Genomic DNA, 14,529 nt, shown 5'->3' on the forward strand with positions numbered 1-14,529 from the left:
TTGCCTTGGCAACAGCCTTCAGAGCAGCCACCTGCCAGCAGTTACCTGCCAGCAGCAACCGCTGCTACATGTGCAGTAGCAGGAATACCACAGCTGTGGAAACCACCTTCCTGAACCATAGACAGATCAGAAGGCCAATAAGACGATACAGAGGGAATTTGGGTGCAAGTGTAAATCTGATCTTTCTACCTATTATTTAGAAGCCTATGGGTCCGTCTGAAAATAAAGCTGGATGCCTGTGTCTTGAGTGAGATCCCTCCTACCCATCCTGTGACCGCTCAGCCAGTGTTCGCAAAATGTTAAATATTAAATGTTAGACATTAAATGTTTAGTGTTGTTAAAAGCTTTCTTTTTAATCTGTGGATATGATGATGGTTCCTCATGTGTGTGTATCAGGGGTGGGCAAACTTTTTGGCCTGAGGGCCGCATCGGGTCTTGTAAATTGTATGGAGAGCTGGTTAGGGAAGGGGGTCGTGGGCCGGCCCCCACCTCCTATCTGCCCCTCCCCCTCAGACTCCTGCCCCATCCAACCCCCCTGTTCCCTGACAGCCCCCCTGGGACCCCTGCCCCATCCACACACCCCTTCTCCCTGTCCCTACTGCCCCCTGCCACCCCATCCAACCACCCTCCTTCCTGACTGCCCCCCTAGACCCCTGCCCCCATTCAACCCCCTGTCCCCCCGACCACCCCAACCCATCCACACCCCCACCCCCCAACCACCATCCCGAACTCCCCTGCCCTCTATCCAACCCCCTGCTGCTCCCTGTTCCCTTACCGCGCTGCCTGGAGCACTGGTGCCACCTCCGCTGCCACCACGCAGCACAGAGATGGGGTCAGTGAGCGAGCTGAGGTTGCGGGGAAGGGGGAACAGTGAGGGAGAGGCCAGAGCTAGCCTCCCAGGCCAGGAGCTCGGGGGCCAGGCAGGACGGTCCCGCAGGCCAGATGTGGCCCACAGGCCGTAGTTTGCCCACCTCTGGTGTATATAAAGGCCGCTTATACTACACTATATTAAGTACAGGGTTAGATTGTAACACTAAGATTAAAAGCCTTTGTGTCTGAGGGATCTTTATATGCATGTTACAGAGACTACAGTAGTTTCAATGTATGTTAGGTATTTTATGCAGTTTGTTTCTTTACCACTTTACTGTATAATTCCTAAATATAATTATATTGTGTTGTATTATATCCTATGTATCTTTTCTTCCTTTATTAAACTCTTTATTATTTCTGTCAAATAATTATTTTGTTTTCGAAGAATTTCTGCTTGTGTGTGTCAAGCCTGGAGGGGAAGGCTGTATCCGTGTCCTTTCATGGGTTAGCAAGACTAGCTTGCTCTGGGGAACCCTCTGCAGGTCAGAGACAAGGCCCCTGGTGACACCCTGGCAATTCCTTTCAGGTGGGCCACAACCTTGTAACTTTTTTGATAAATTAGAAGAGCTATCTAACATAGACTAACATAACTGGCAGGCTTGTGCTCACAGTGCTAAGAGCCCTATGCAACTTTGTAAGTAACATAATTGATGTCTAAATTTTAGGGTAACAGGTGAGCCGCTACTATGGAAAGGACCTTGGAGACTACTTTGGGAGCCGATGATAACCCAAAGAGGATTACTCAGTACTGATAGTGGTCCTGTCCTAGGGTAAATCTGAGGAACTGTCTGTGGGATGGTAAGATTGAAATATGGAAATAAACATCCTGGAGGGCAAGGGCCAAAAACTAATCTCCCTATTCCAAAACTGGAATAATTGCTGCTAGAATGACCATCTTGAATTTTTGAACCTTGACAAACTTGTTGAGTGTTCTGAGGTCTAGTATAGGTCTCCAACTTCCCCTTTTGGGGGGATATCAAGTAACAAGAGTAAAACCTTTGCCTCACAAGTGCTTAGGTACTGGTTCTATGGCTCCTACACCAAGGAGATGATCCATCTCTTGTCACAACAGACTCTTGTGAGAGGGTCCCTAAAGAGACAGAGAAGGGTGTTGATGGTGGGAGGGACGTGAAATGAATTGAATACCTATTGCAGATGATTTCTAAACCCATTTGTCAGATGTTATCCATTCCTATTTGCTGCAGAACAGAGCAAGGAGGCATCCACAGGAATGTGAAGGACTGGTTAGCATCAGATGGTGTTGAAGGGCATGATCTCTTGGCGCCCCAACCAATTGGTCAAAACTGGTACTTTGAAGTGGATGGTTGGGAAGAAGAAAGCCATGTGTCAAAAGGCTTGTGCTTTGAGAACCTGGACTTTTTCCTTTGAGGCTCATAAAAGCACGGAATTGGGTAGTATGCCGTATGATATTTAAGTGAAGACTGAGAACTGTATTTTCTCTTCTGTCCAGGTGTGTAAATCCCTAATGACTAAAGAGTCTTTGAGAGAAGCATCCCATCTTCTTCGCAAACAACTTGGTGCATTCAAAAAGAAGGTCCTCTACAGTTGCTTGTACTTCCTTGGGGAAGCCAGATAAATGCAGCCAAGAGGCCTGCTGCTTCACAACACTGGTGGAGATGGATTGCACTGCTGTAACGGTTGCATTGAGTGCTGACTGAAGTGTCATCTTGGCCACCAGTTGCCGTTGATGGAGAATGGCCTAAACTGATCTGTGTGTGATTCTGGAAGTTGATCAATAAACAAATTGAGTTTGGAGTAATTGAAGAAGTCATATTTTGCTGTTAGGGCCCAGTAATTCGCAGTACAGAATTGTAGTGTGGCAGATGAATAAGCCTTTCTCCCAAATAGGTCAAGGTGTTTTCAATCCCTATCATAAGGGATGGACTTCACCTGATGTTGCGACCTCTGGAGTTCACCACATCCACAATGATCAAATTAGGAGGTGGATGGGAAAAAAGAAATTCTGTATCCTTGGCTGGAATGTACTCGGGTTTCTCTTCAGCTTGTATAAATCTTTCGCCTTTCTTATCGATCTGTTTACAAGTTGGCGGGACCAATACAGTGGTCTGCCATATAAGCGTGACTGGATCAAAGACAGCCTCGATGATGGGGAGGGCTACTTTGGAAGAGGAAGAGGAATGCAAAATGTCCAACAGCTTATGTTATGACTTTTTTACCTTCTCTGTAGGTCATTGTAGAGTGTCTGCCACCCACTTTGCTAAGTCTTGAAAGAGCTTAAAATTGTCTACTAGAGATGGAGGGGGCATCACTGCCTCATCTGGTAATGAAGACAAGACGTTGGTTTGTGGTGTGACCTCCTCCTCAAGTTCATCATCCTGTTCCTCCTTCACCTCTGCAGGAGGTTCGGAGGCTCAGGATATGAAGGCTGAGGAAGGGCACCTCATTGGTTCATAGTAGGCCACGCTAGATGTTCTGGAGGAAAAATGTCGATACACGTCCCACAGGTCCCAGTAGAGTCACTAGGATGGCAGGAAGGATCCCGGTGGCTAGCACCGTGGTTGTCCATACCAGGGTGGTTGAAGGCCAGATGGACAGTACAGCTGTGGAGGCCCAGACTGGTAATGGGGACTTTAAAGTGTGTGGAAGGAGCAATGGGAGACAACCTCTTCCTGCTTGCTGTCCAACTCTCCACTGAAAAATGGAGGTGCACGATGCAGAATCTCGAGCTCAGAGTAAACTCTGCTACCAGGTAGAGGAGACTCAAGTACCTCAGATAACGCGAGGTCTTTCAAGTATCTGAACTCCTGTGGTGCTGTGGAGATCCATACCAGTGGGGGCTGCTGGTGCTGGACCAACAGTACCAATGGGGTAGGCGACGTAGGCCAGGCTAAAAGCTACAAAGCTGTTTGGCATATCACTGATGGTACTAAAGCTGTTGCCCATACTGAGGGAGCCTTCCCCAAGGATGGTCTCTGTCCTTCTCTCTCTCAGTTGGTACCGTTGCTTTGGGTCTTTAGGCATATCAATATTTTCCATTGGAACAGTACCATGCGAACTCTGGGTGCCACATTTGGACAGTTTTGGAGTCACTGGTAGCAATGATATTAAACATGCCAGGGATCTTTTTCAGCTGGTTCAGGGCTTGCTCTGGGGACTCACCACTCTCTTTTTTGAAGCCTTATGTGAGTTGCTCATGGCTGTCTTCTTAGCTTCACCGCCTTTAGATGTAGAGGGCTGTGGTGAAGACTCCCATCATCTGGGGGAATCTTGGTATGGGTCTGAAGGCGGTTGGAGAGCTGCTTCCATTAGGAGTTTAAGCCTCAGCTCTATATCCTTTCGAGACCATGGCTTCAGCTGTTGACAAAAAACACACCTCTGGGGAATGTGGTTTTCCCAAACACAATAGACACAATATGAATGTCTGTGCATTACAGGGATGGCCTCTTTTCAGGAGAAGCACATCTTAAACCCTGGTGAACTGGAAATACCTTGCACTGGGGTAGTTCCCAGACAAAGAGGAAGAAGTAAACAAAGGTTTTTTAAGAGAAAAAAAATCAATGGAAACTCTAAAACTAACAAAGAAAAGATTAGTAACTAATTAAGTTTGAACAACAGGGTTAACGATACAATGAACAGACTGCTAATAGCTCTGTCTCTAGCCAGGGTGGTTGAGAAGGAAGTGAGAGGGGTTCACCCTCACACTAGAGAGCCTTGAGACAGACTGGGGAGGGAAAATGACACTGCTACCAAAGTTCTCTAATCAGCAGCGCAGGGATGCAATCATACCTAAAGTGAAGCACCCAGAGGGACATTACTCAAAGTAAAAACATACTATTTCTTTATCCCGTTAACAATCTACTGTGCAATCAAGTCCCCCTTTTGAACTAATATGTACAAATGGAAGCCCATCACTTAAGCCGCAAACAAAATACCTCCTAATTTTAGCAAGAAAATTCCAATACTAGAGAATTTGAAGCCCATCTGTTTGTGTGCTTCAGGTCCTTCACAAACTACTTTATATCCAGCCTTTAAAGTTTCCGACTGTATGAAAGATAAGAACATTAACAGTCATCTACCTCCCTGACCACAAAGAAAAAAAAAATCACAGGATACAGCCAGAAGTCACCTCATAAAAAGGCAATAATTTAAAAAATGACAGAGTGTCCTTTGGCACCTTCTAGACTAACAGACGTTTTGGCGCATAAGCTTTTGTGGGTGAATGCGAGACGTCTGACGAAGCGGGTATTCACCCACAAAAGCTTATGCACCAATACTGATTTTTGGAGCACAGCAGAGGCAGGACCAAGGGGGGCCCTGCTACACCCTGTTACACTGCCCATATGCAATAGCTTTGCAGTTGAGGAGGGGAATTCCAATGCTGGGACAACCCTAACTGTTATTAGTTCCCTGCTGTAACTATCATGAAATCATTTAAAACTATGGTCAAAAGCAGGGACTTCACATTAGCTATCAATATCATATTGTTCCTGTGTCATTAATGCCCATTTAATGCAGACAAATATAAACTTCATTATATCAAAACTAATGATCTCTTAACCTGAAAAACAGTTGAGTAGATGCAATTTACGTTCCTTCAAAGGCCATGCCACCAGTTTTCCTCCATCATTTCTCAGGTCTGTTATGATTCAAGTTCACCTTCTTCCAAATGGGGGCAAAACCTCAGATGGTATAAGTTGTCATACACCCACTGTCAATTTACACCAACCAAGGATCTGCCCATGACCCTTATTTCATGACAAGTGGTAAATTTCTGTGCATAAATTACAAAGCCTATCAGTAAAAAGATTAATAAAATATATAAACAATCAGGGTAAAAATATTCATAAAATTCAGTGAATCTTTAATTGTGCCCATGTGGAATGTTCAATATCTTTCATTAAGAGTCAATTTACAGCCACTAATTACAATTTACTCACATATTTAAATGTTTGGTTTAGATATATAAACATTCTTATTTCATGGTCAAGCATACCTCAAGTACTTCATAAGAGACCTCTCAATAAATTGATTATTCATATAACATTTTGATAACAATATTTTATTTCCCAATTGAGAGCATGAGTATTTGTTATGCCTCCTATAAAGGAGCCAGATGCATTATTTTGGACTTTTATAAAGATGTTAGTAGCTTTGAACCCTAAAGGGGACATAGAACCAGTGTACAGGAAATATTGTAATGTACTCTGAGTTCAGAGGTAAATAAAAACATGGCATATGGAGCCAACCCTTTTTTCTACTCATTCATTTTTTAAAAAATCTATCTATACCTCTAACATTGAAAAAAAATTAAAATCTTATCCAAATAAACTCATCCATTCCTATGAAGTGAAAAAGTACTAAAATGACTAACTTTGGACAAAAAAGTGCAAAGTACCAAGCTAACACAGAATCCCTTAATCAGCTTTTATGTACTACTCCTGTCTGAACACCTGAACATCCAATATGAAGTATGTTCCTTATTTTAAATCTAGCAGTTGGCATCTTATCTACTACATGCAGAGATAATGCTGACTTTCACTATAAAGCTTCAAACTCATTTTTTACCCACCATCCCACAATATACAGCTCAATTGTTTAAAAATACAATTGCCAAGGACACTACATTGTGCTAGCTCAGTACTGAGAAAAACAGAATAATGTACTGAACTATCAGATTCCTAGCTACACAGGACTCTCACTAAGCAAAACATAAATTCCACGTGGAAATATTAGTTAGTACTATCTTTTTATAACTGAACCAAAAATATTAGCTGATGACCTAGATGCAACAGCAGTCAACAGATAAATAAATAAAAAGCAATCCAATAGTCAACATAAACTTTCACATAGGTGAGAGCTTTCATGGTGATTTATACTAGACTGTGCTTACGAGCATATTTTGTGCAGATGCACCCAATCACTACAGGCTTTACCACAGCGAAGTCCGACAATGTTCATTATACTGCTTGCTAGTTCCCTATTGACTAGAGATGTGCTCAAACACCAATCCTCTGAATTTACTTTTTACTATCTCTTCCACTGAGTAACCTGAAAATGTCTGTGTAATGAAGAATATTTGCCATTCTTAAATAGCATTTATTACAGCCATACAAGTCTTAAATATTTAATAATGAAACATGCACTAAAAAGAAACTTAGAGCCTGAAATCATTAGATGTCCCAGAACAAGAAATAAAAAGAAACATACATTTCCCTCTGTGATTTCACAGTTCCCTTACATAGGGAGTTAGTTGCTTTGCTACTGTATATTAATTAGATATGTGATGGATCCACTGGATACCAGATAATGTGGATTAAGTATCTAAAAAAATGTGCATTTGAAACCAAGACATTAGGAGGCAGGGGGCGACAAGACTCAAGCAGCAGCAGAAGGAATAAATGTTTGGGAGGATAAGCAACAAGATGAACTCTGGCCACACTTGAAATCTGAGTGACCATTTTAATTTTTTTTGTAAATTATTCCAGTCATGTTTCCAAATCAGTCCAAGTACAGGGAATTATCTTATGATTTATAGTAAAAGAACACTAACTTCTAATCATTGTATTGCAAACTGAAAGTCTAAATTTATCCCTTGCAAGCAATATAACATTTTTAAAGTGCCTTTACTGTTCTTCAGTCAGTTTTCAGCCTAAGCAAAAATCAGCTGAGAATTATCATTTACATTAATTTAGATTTTAATCCAGCAAAACAGTTAAGCTTGTACTTAACTTTCAGCACCAGCATTTTTCAAGGGTCAGTCTGTTAGAAGATAGGACGTGAGGTGCCCCAAGTAACCTTTGAATGCGATAGTCTATGTTTTGGTTTCATGACAGCAAATAACCTAGCCTGAAGCTGTTGAGGAGTCACTGGATTAGAAACTCAAGATTCACCTTGTGATTTACAGTAGTTATTCTACTTAGCAAAATAAAATTATGTATATTTTTCTCTCCTGTTTCTCCAGGAGACTGGTGATTTGATGCATCCCTGAAAAATGCAGTGGCATCCAAACATACCTTCCCATAGCTGCTGCCACTTATACGAAAGCAAGTGCTGTTTTGAGCACACTACTTAATGCTAAGTTTATATATTTCTCATTGGTAATTGCTTTTCGGTGTATACAACTACAAAGAGAATGTTTACGAGCTGTAAATCACTGGTGGAGGAGGTCCTGCTGGAATAGCAGAATGAGGGCTAGTGAAGCATCTGTTACTATTTATTCAGGTGTATTTGTACCCAATTTTAGATTCAAGACTTTTTCTCCCTTTTTTTCATGACTTAATACTAAGTGGTTACACTTCTTTCCTTCAGATTTAATTTTTGTTATAGATACCTAGTCTAAACCAGAGCTGCTAAACATCCTGCCTGCCTTTGACTCTGCTCTGGAAATGATATGGAAACTTGAAACAGGATGGGTGGCAGAAGGAAAGGAAAATCATTGGCAAGCGGGTTGGAATAGAGGGGAAGAGCCACAATAGGTCTTTCTTGTACTGTAGAACAGGCCTGATCATGCCCCCATTGAAATCAATTATGAAACTCTCAATGGTGCAAGAACAGACCCAAAATAGTGGTAGCCATTGTATCTATTCATTATGCAAGTCTGCTTTTTGTACTATATTTGGCCAAATACAATGAAATCATCTTATAGTTAATGGGGTTCCCCACTTTTCCCAACACTACTTCTCTGTAAGTAGAGTTTCACTAAAAAAACAAGGGTCTGCTGGGCAAAATATCTCCTCCAAGGATGACAGCAGGATCTCTCCTCACCTTCATGTAGTTTCAGGAGACTTCTAATAGTTGTAAGGGGAGCTATTGGGGCTATACCTTCACAACAAGCAGGGAGCAGCAAAGCTGACTCGACTATTCAACACACACACTAAGAGCAGCTATAAACTAGACCAAGAACCAGGGATTCCTCCTTTCATTGGATCACAGCAACTTCTCTTCTTTGGCTGAGTAGAGGAAGATTCCAGTGAAATTTTATGTCAAAAGTTATCTGATGTTACATTCCTAGAGTTTTAGTACACTGATATCCACTTTTAATGGAGTGGAACATCACTATAAGTGGAGTTTATGCTCACATGAAGAGGACTGGAAGTCCACTGCAATGTACTCACTCAGTTTGGAACTCTTCCACTACTTCACTATAAACAGAGCGTAAACCAGTGCACTAATTCAACAGCCTGTGCACCTGGGAATACTCTCCAGCCACAGCATTCCAGTCATCTTATCTTCAAGGCTTCTGTTTATTTCTTCAACGAAAGAAGCTGTCCTTTTTCACTTAACCCAGAGGCTCCCGCAAAAGACCATCTATTCACTCCATGGTTACACTCTGCAAGCCATCTGATAGGGGCTGCTCTACAGACCCTATCCACCAGGAACAGCTACATGAGCCTTTCTGCTCGTTTCAGGATTACACTCAACCTGCCTTTGATGTGCAAATTACACATGAGCTGGGTGGGTTCTTTCCCTTGACACAAGAACTCCTGAAAGAGGTTTTAAAGTGTTTGCAGCTCTCCAGCTCACCTGAACTATTTGTTATCTTTTATGAGGACCGGATAATCTTCTAGCTACTTCCTGATCCCTATCCTCACAGCATCACCTGGAAAGCAGATGTCACTGGTGGAACTAGGCCCAATTCCCTTTAAAGGGCCAGCCAACCTGTGACACAGAGTTGCACTAGAACTAAGTTCACTATAAGCAGCTTTTGCATCACTTGCAACTTTCAAATCTTGATAGACAAATCAGCTCAGTATTAAAGACTTATTATCCCTAATAAGGTAAGTGCTGAACATAATAGCCCGATCATGCAATATATTTGTATCTCTGTATTTTGTGTTTGTGGAATTATGTAACAGTAAAAATAATGTATAATGTAACTTTAGGAAAATTCAAAAATAAATAAATTATTGATAGTCAATTCTCCAGTAGACCCTTAGGATACATCATGTTTCAATGTGTAAAAACAGTAGCAAATGGTGCAAAAACATGTATAATTTGTGATCTCATCAAAAATATAAGCTAAACCCACACCTGGTTTGTGCTGAGTGGGTTTTTTAAAGAAAGCTCATATTATATAATTTAATGTTCACACTAAAAAGAGTACACATTGAGCAATAAACAAGGATCCATGAAAAACAATCATGCCAAGCAAACTTGATCAAGAGTTATCAGTAAGGTAGAGAACGACACAAGATAAACATAACAGACTGTAATATAGCTTTTGACACAGTTCCCCTTTGAATTTAGAAAACTAAAAGTGAAATAGAAAATACACATCCTGTTACAAACGTTGTAAAAGTGACTACAAAAATTCTGAAACTATGCCAACTGTCTGTAGATGACACCTTCAGATACTGTTGTCATAAACAGTGTGCTAGGTGTAATGAATGTCAGGCCTAACTATGCCAAAAGGATATAAGGAGGCTCTCCTCCATCTCCCTCCCACTCTCTCACACCCTGTCAGTCTCGAGTGGAGTAAGGCGACCTCTAAGTATACCTACTGGATCAGGTCCCACACACAACTTAGGCAGTCAAACTAGCTTGTGAATTGCATGGGGGCATAGGCAGGAGATAGGCACCCAGTGAAGCGGCAGTGCATATGCTCAGAGACAGAAACACAGGCACAGAGAACTTTTATCGCAAAACCTTAGGTGCCAAGCAACTAGATGTGCCTACAGAATTAGGCTGAAGCCAACGGGGATTTTTGTGGATCACAATGGTGCCTAAAAGGGGCCTTAGCATCCTAAGTACCATTGTGAATCCCACCCTATGTGTTCAAAGTGCCAACACAACAGGGCTCTAGTCTAGTTGGGGGCCTTGATGTTACTGTACCTATAGAGGTCCCCGGGGGAGGGGGGTGTTCCCACAAGCCTGCCCACATCTAAAGGATCCTCTCCCAGCCTCAGGGAGGAGCCACAAGCCCATGGCTCATATTGGTGCTACTGTAATACAAGAAGTTGAGAATAAAATGGCTACAAAACTGAGTTTTTTAAGAAACAGGCAAATTTAAGTGCAAGTTTAATTTACATGACCACACAACTGCAAACTTCAGAAAAAAATCTGTTTAATGAGTGTACAGAAAAGGATTTGTGTGACAGATGACAAACTGAATATGAATTTCCTACACAGTACAGCTGCAAAAAAAAAAGGGGGGGGGGCAAATCCTTTCATGTACATACAAGGTTATCACTTACAAGACAGAAGGATAATCCTGTCCTACGCAAAAGGTTATACTAGATGACCCAGGTAGTCTTTTCCAGCCCTAGCTTCTAGATTTCTGATTTTCACTTAGCAAAATGCATCATAATTCCAACTAAGTGCTCCCTGGTGAATTAAAGGAACAGGTATGAATGGAAAATACTCAAAATGACAATTTATTTGCTGAATATTTAAAATGCTTACAACGTATACTTTTCATTTCCTCAATAACAAATTCAACACTATGGGTACGTCTACACTACCCACTGGATCGGCGGGTAGCGATCGATCTATCAGGGATCAATTTATCATGTGTAGTGTAGACGCGATAAATCGATCCCCAATCACTCTCCCATCGACTGCTGAACTCCAGCGGTCGAGAGGCAGAAGCAAAATCAATGGGGGAGCTGCGGCTGTCGATCCAGCGCCGTGAGGACGCAAAATAAGTAATTTTAATTCGATCTAAGATACGTCAACTTCAGCTATGCTATTCTCGTAGCTGAAGTTGCATATCTTAGATCTATCCCCTCCCCCCACAGCGTAGACCAGGCCTAAGCATGCAAAATATATTAACTAGAGCATTAATAAAGTCAGTGGAGATTAGAAGCATGTTTTCCAAGGACAGCAAAAGCAAGTCACTTGTCTTCCACTATGCGTTTAGATTCACGTTCTTTGCTCAATGCATTGGGAGTTATGCATGTAAATCCTTACACAGATGTAAGGACACAAACTTGTAGCCTTTATACTTACACAGTAAACAGAAACATCTGAAGAACAGACTCTGCCTACAACTGCAACAATCATCCACTTAAAACAACCTCCATGTAAAATTACCAATTAAAAAACTGCATTATAAAACACGTTTTAAGGAGAGTTTGTAAAGGGATTTAATTAAATTTCACATCAAATTAATTAAATTTCACATCAAAACTTCCACATACTGAAACAACAACAGCTAATGTTGGCTGAATCTAACAACTTTCCAAGAAGAGACCTGTCTAAATAACATTAGCTGCGATCTTCCCATGGAAAAAAAACTACCTCCGCTGAAAGAAGCAACAAATAAAGCTTTCACACTAAGTGGCAGAATTGACAAGTGAACTAAATTCAGCTTTTATGAGAACTCCAAACATACCATTCAAATGAAAAAAAAACAAGAAAAAAAAACAAGTCTTTGTGAAATTTTTTTTCAGCACATAGAATGTAACTTTTAAAGACCAGCATACTGCTCAACTGTCATTCAAAGAAGATCTAAACCACTTCCGAATATCTTAAAATGCATTAGAGGGGAATGTTGGACATAGACATCTTGCCCAAGGGAAAAAAGGGTGAAATACTTAATGCAAGTTTTCTATTAGGCATTTCAATGATTCAATTTTAAATTAAGTGGCCAAGATCCTACCACAGAGAAATAATATTCTGGAATGTCTTATTTAAATCACTGACATCAGCTATTTGAAAATAAATTACTAAGAAATCTGCCCACAGGCAGAGCACATTGTGTGCAATTATTCTTTCAAGTGAACTTTATAGATACATGCTTAACAACGTTGCAATTTAAGATTTTTAATTATATTACATGCTAGATCTAATTATCCCAAGAGTTATACCGAAGACTTTTCTCCATCAAGTAACTGACTTTAAAATGTTATATACACACACACAACATGAACTGTTATTTAAACTAATCCCATCATAAAATCAAGGTCAAAACGACCAAAATGATTTTACCAACTGATTCTTCCAGCTAAGTTCTTATGAGTTTGATATTAATTTCCTAATGGGGATGTTAATAATTCACAAAGGACAGAAATTAAATTTGTACTCCAGAGAAACATAACCTCCTTATTAAAAAAAAAACTACACACTATTGCTACCACTATTTTCGAGCTGTCACTCAAGTCCACACACTACAGACTTTTTCCCATTAAATTCTTTAGAGTTCATATTTAAGGAGCTACGTCAAATCTGATTGCTCAGCTAAGGTTTATAATGCACGCTGAAGATGTAAAGAGCTATTATTTTACATCCACATTTTAATTGAAGCGACTAGAACATGATGACGAGATTCTGCTGGATTCTCAAGCCTGCACCTAGGTTGAGGGATTGGATGATTGTTGTTTTTTAATTTGATCCCCCACAGACGACACTACAGAAAAATAAACTGCCTTGGTGCCGCAGAAATACCAACACGCCCGCAGTCGCTGTGGCAATGAACCCTACTCGGCGCGCCAGGCTCCCGCAGAGGCGTTTTCACGCGAGATGGGGAAGCCCCCGCGTGATGCTGAAGCCGTTGAAAAACGGCCACTCCCGATTTGAGCGGACGGTTCGCTGACTGCCACGGGGCGGGGCTCGCCTTGCGGGGACGGTATTCGAGCTTCTAACAGACCCGCACGGGAACTGAAAAGGCGGAAATATGCCCACCCACGAGCGCTTGCGCCAGCCCTGCCCGGCTGCCCGGCAGGGAGACAGGGGGTTTCCCCCCTCAACACAGCGCCCCGCGGAGACCGTCAAAGCCGCGCGCCCTGCACCTCCGCCCTTGTGGCCGCCGGCCCGCGCCTCCCGCGCTTCCCACCCAGCCCGCACTGGCGAGTCCCCGACTCCTTCCTTCCCCTCCCCCACCCTGAGCCGCTCCGGCCACACAGGAGTAGGGACTGGGAGGGGGAAACAAAATGGAGACTTACACTCCGACTGCTATTGCGCGTGCGTCACGCCGAGAGGGGAGCGGGACGCGCCGGCGCCCTGACGTCAGGCACTCGGGACTGGTTCCGTGAAAGCCCTGAGGTTGGCGCGGATGCCCGTGTCTCTGACAGGAGCCGTTAGCGCGCATGCGCAAGGCGCCCTTTGTTCTGAGGGGTGGGTGCCTGGCCCCACTCTCTTTCCTGGGGGGCCGACTGCTGACCCTGGGCGCGCTTAGAGGGCGGTAATCACGGGGTAGGGTGCCTGGTGCCCGACCCTTGTGCTGCCTCACGCTGTAGCCCCTGCGGGGGGGCCTGAGGCCTCCAGGAGTCGCGTCAGGCGATGAAAGCCCAGGGCTGTGCCCCAGGAGCGTGGGCAGCGCTGCGCCCCCCCCCCCGAGGGCAGTGTCAGTGACACAGCCAGCAGGAGCCCTGCCTGCTGCCATGGACTCCAGCAGTGTCCCCAATGACCCCACAGGCAGCATCCCCTCCTGATGCAGACATGCCATCCCCAGTGTAACCGACAAACACCAAGAGCCTGGCGTGCTCCAGCAGCAGCGGGTCCCAAACTTTAACAATCTGTGAACCCTGTTCACTGAACTATTGTGTCTCACAAACCCACTCTTAAAAATGAATATTTCCAGAGACTTTCTCCTTTACATGAGTTTAAATTATAAAAACAGTGATCTTGGAAATATAATTTTTTGTGACATGCTTATTACACACTATTTATTATTATTTATCATTACAGTAGTTTTACTACATTATGAATACTGCAACACTCTTCCAAGATCTCACTTTC

The 14,529-nt window shown here is 42.7% G+C and overlaps 1 protein-coding gene across 9 annotated transcripts in view; it reads right to left on the reverse strand.

Annotated features, from left to right (window-relative positions):
- FHIT (fragile histidine triad diadenosine triphosphatase) overlaps nucleotides 1–13,996 on the reverse strand; it is a 1,116,384-nt gene extending 1,102,388 nt beyond the window's left edge. For 5 of the 9 annotated variants that reach the window (XM_050957597.1, XM_050957592.1, XM_050957594.1 and 2 more), the window contains exon 1: nucleotides 8,967–9,170. The gene's annotated coding sequence lies outside the window, so the exon portion shown is untranslated. Of the gene's footprint in view, nucleotides 1–8,966; nucleotides 9,171–13,733 lie in introns of those variants that run through there. The other 4 variants (XM_050957599.1, XM_050957598.1, XM_050957591.1 and 1 more) reach the window with 2 other exon arrangements.
- Nucleotides 13,997–14,529: the final 533 nt, after the last annotated feature.

This window comes from Gopherus flavomarginatus, chromosome 6, assembly GCF_025201925.1.
Source record: "Gopherus flavomarginatus isolate rGopFla2 chromosome 6, rGopFla2.mat.asm, whole genome shotgun sequence".
NCBI classification, from domain to species: domain Eukaryota; kingdom Metazoa; phylum Chordata; order Testudines; family Testudinidae; genus Gopherus; species Gopherus flavomarginatus.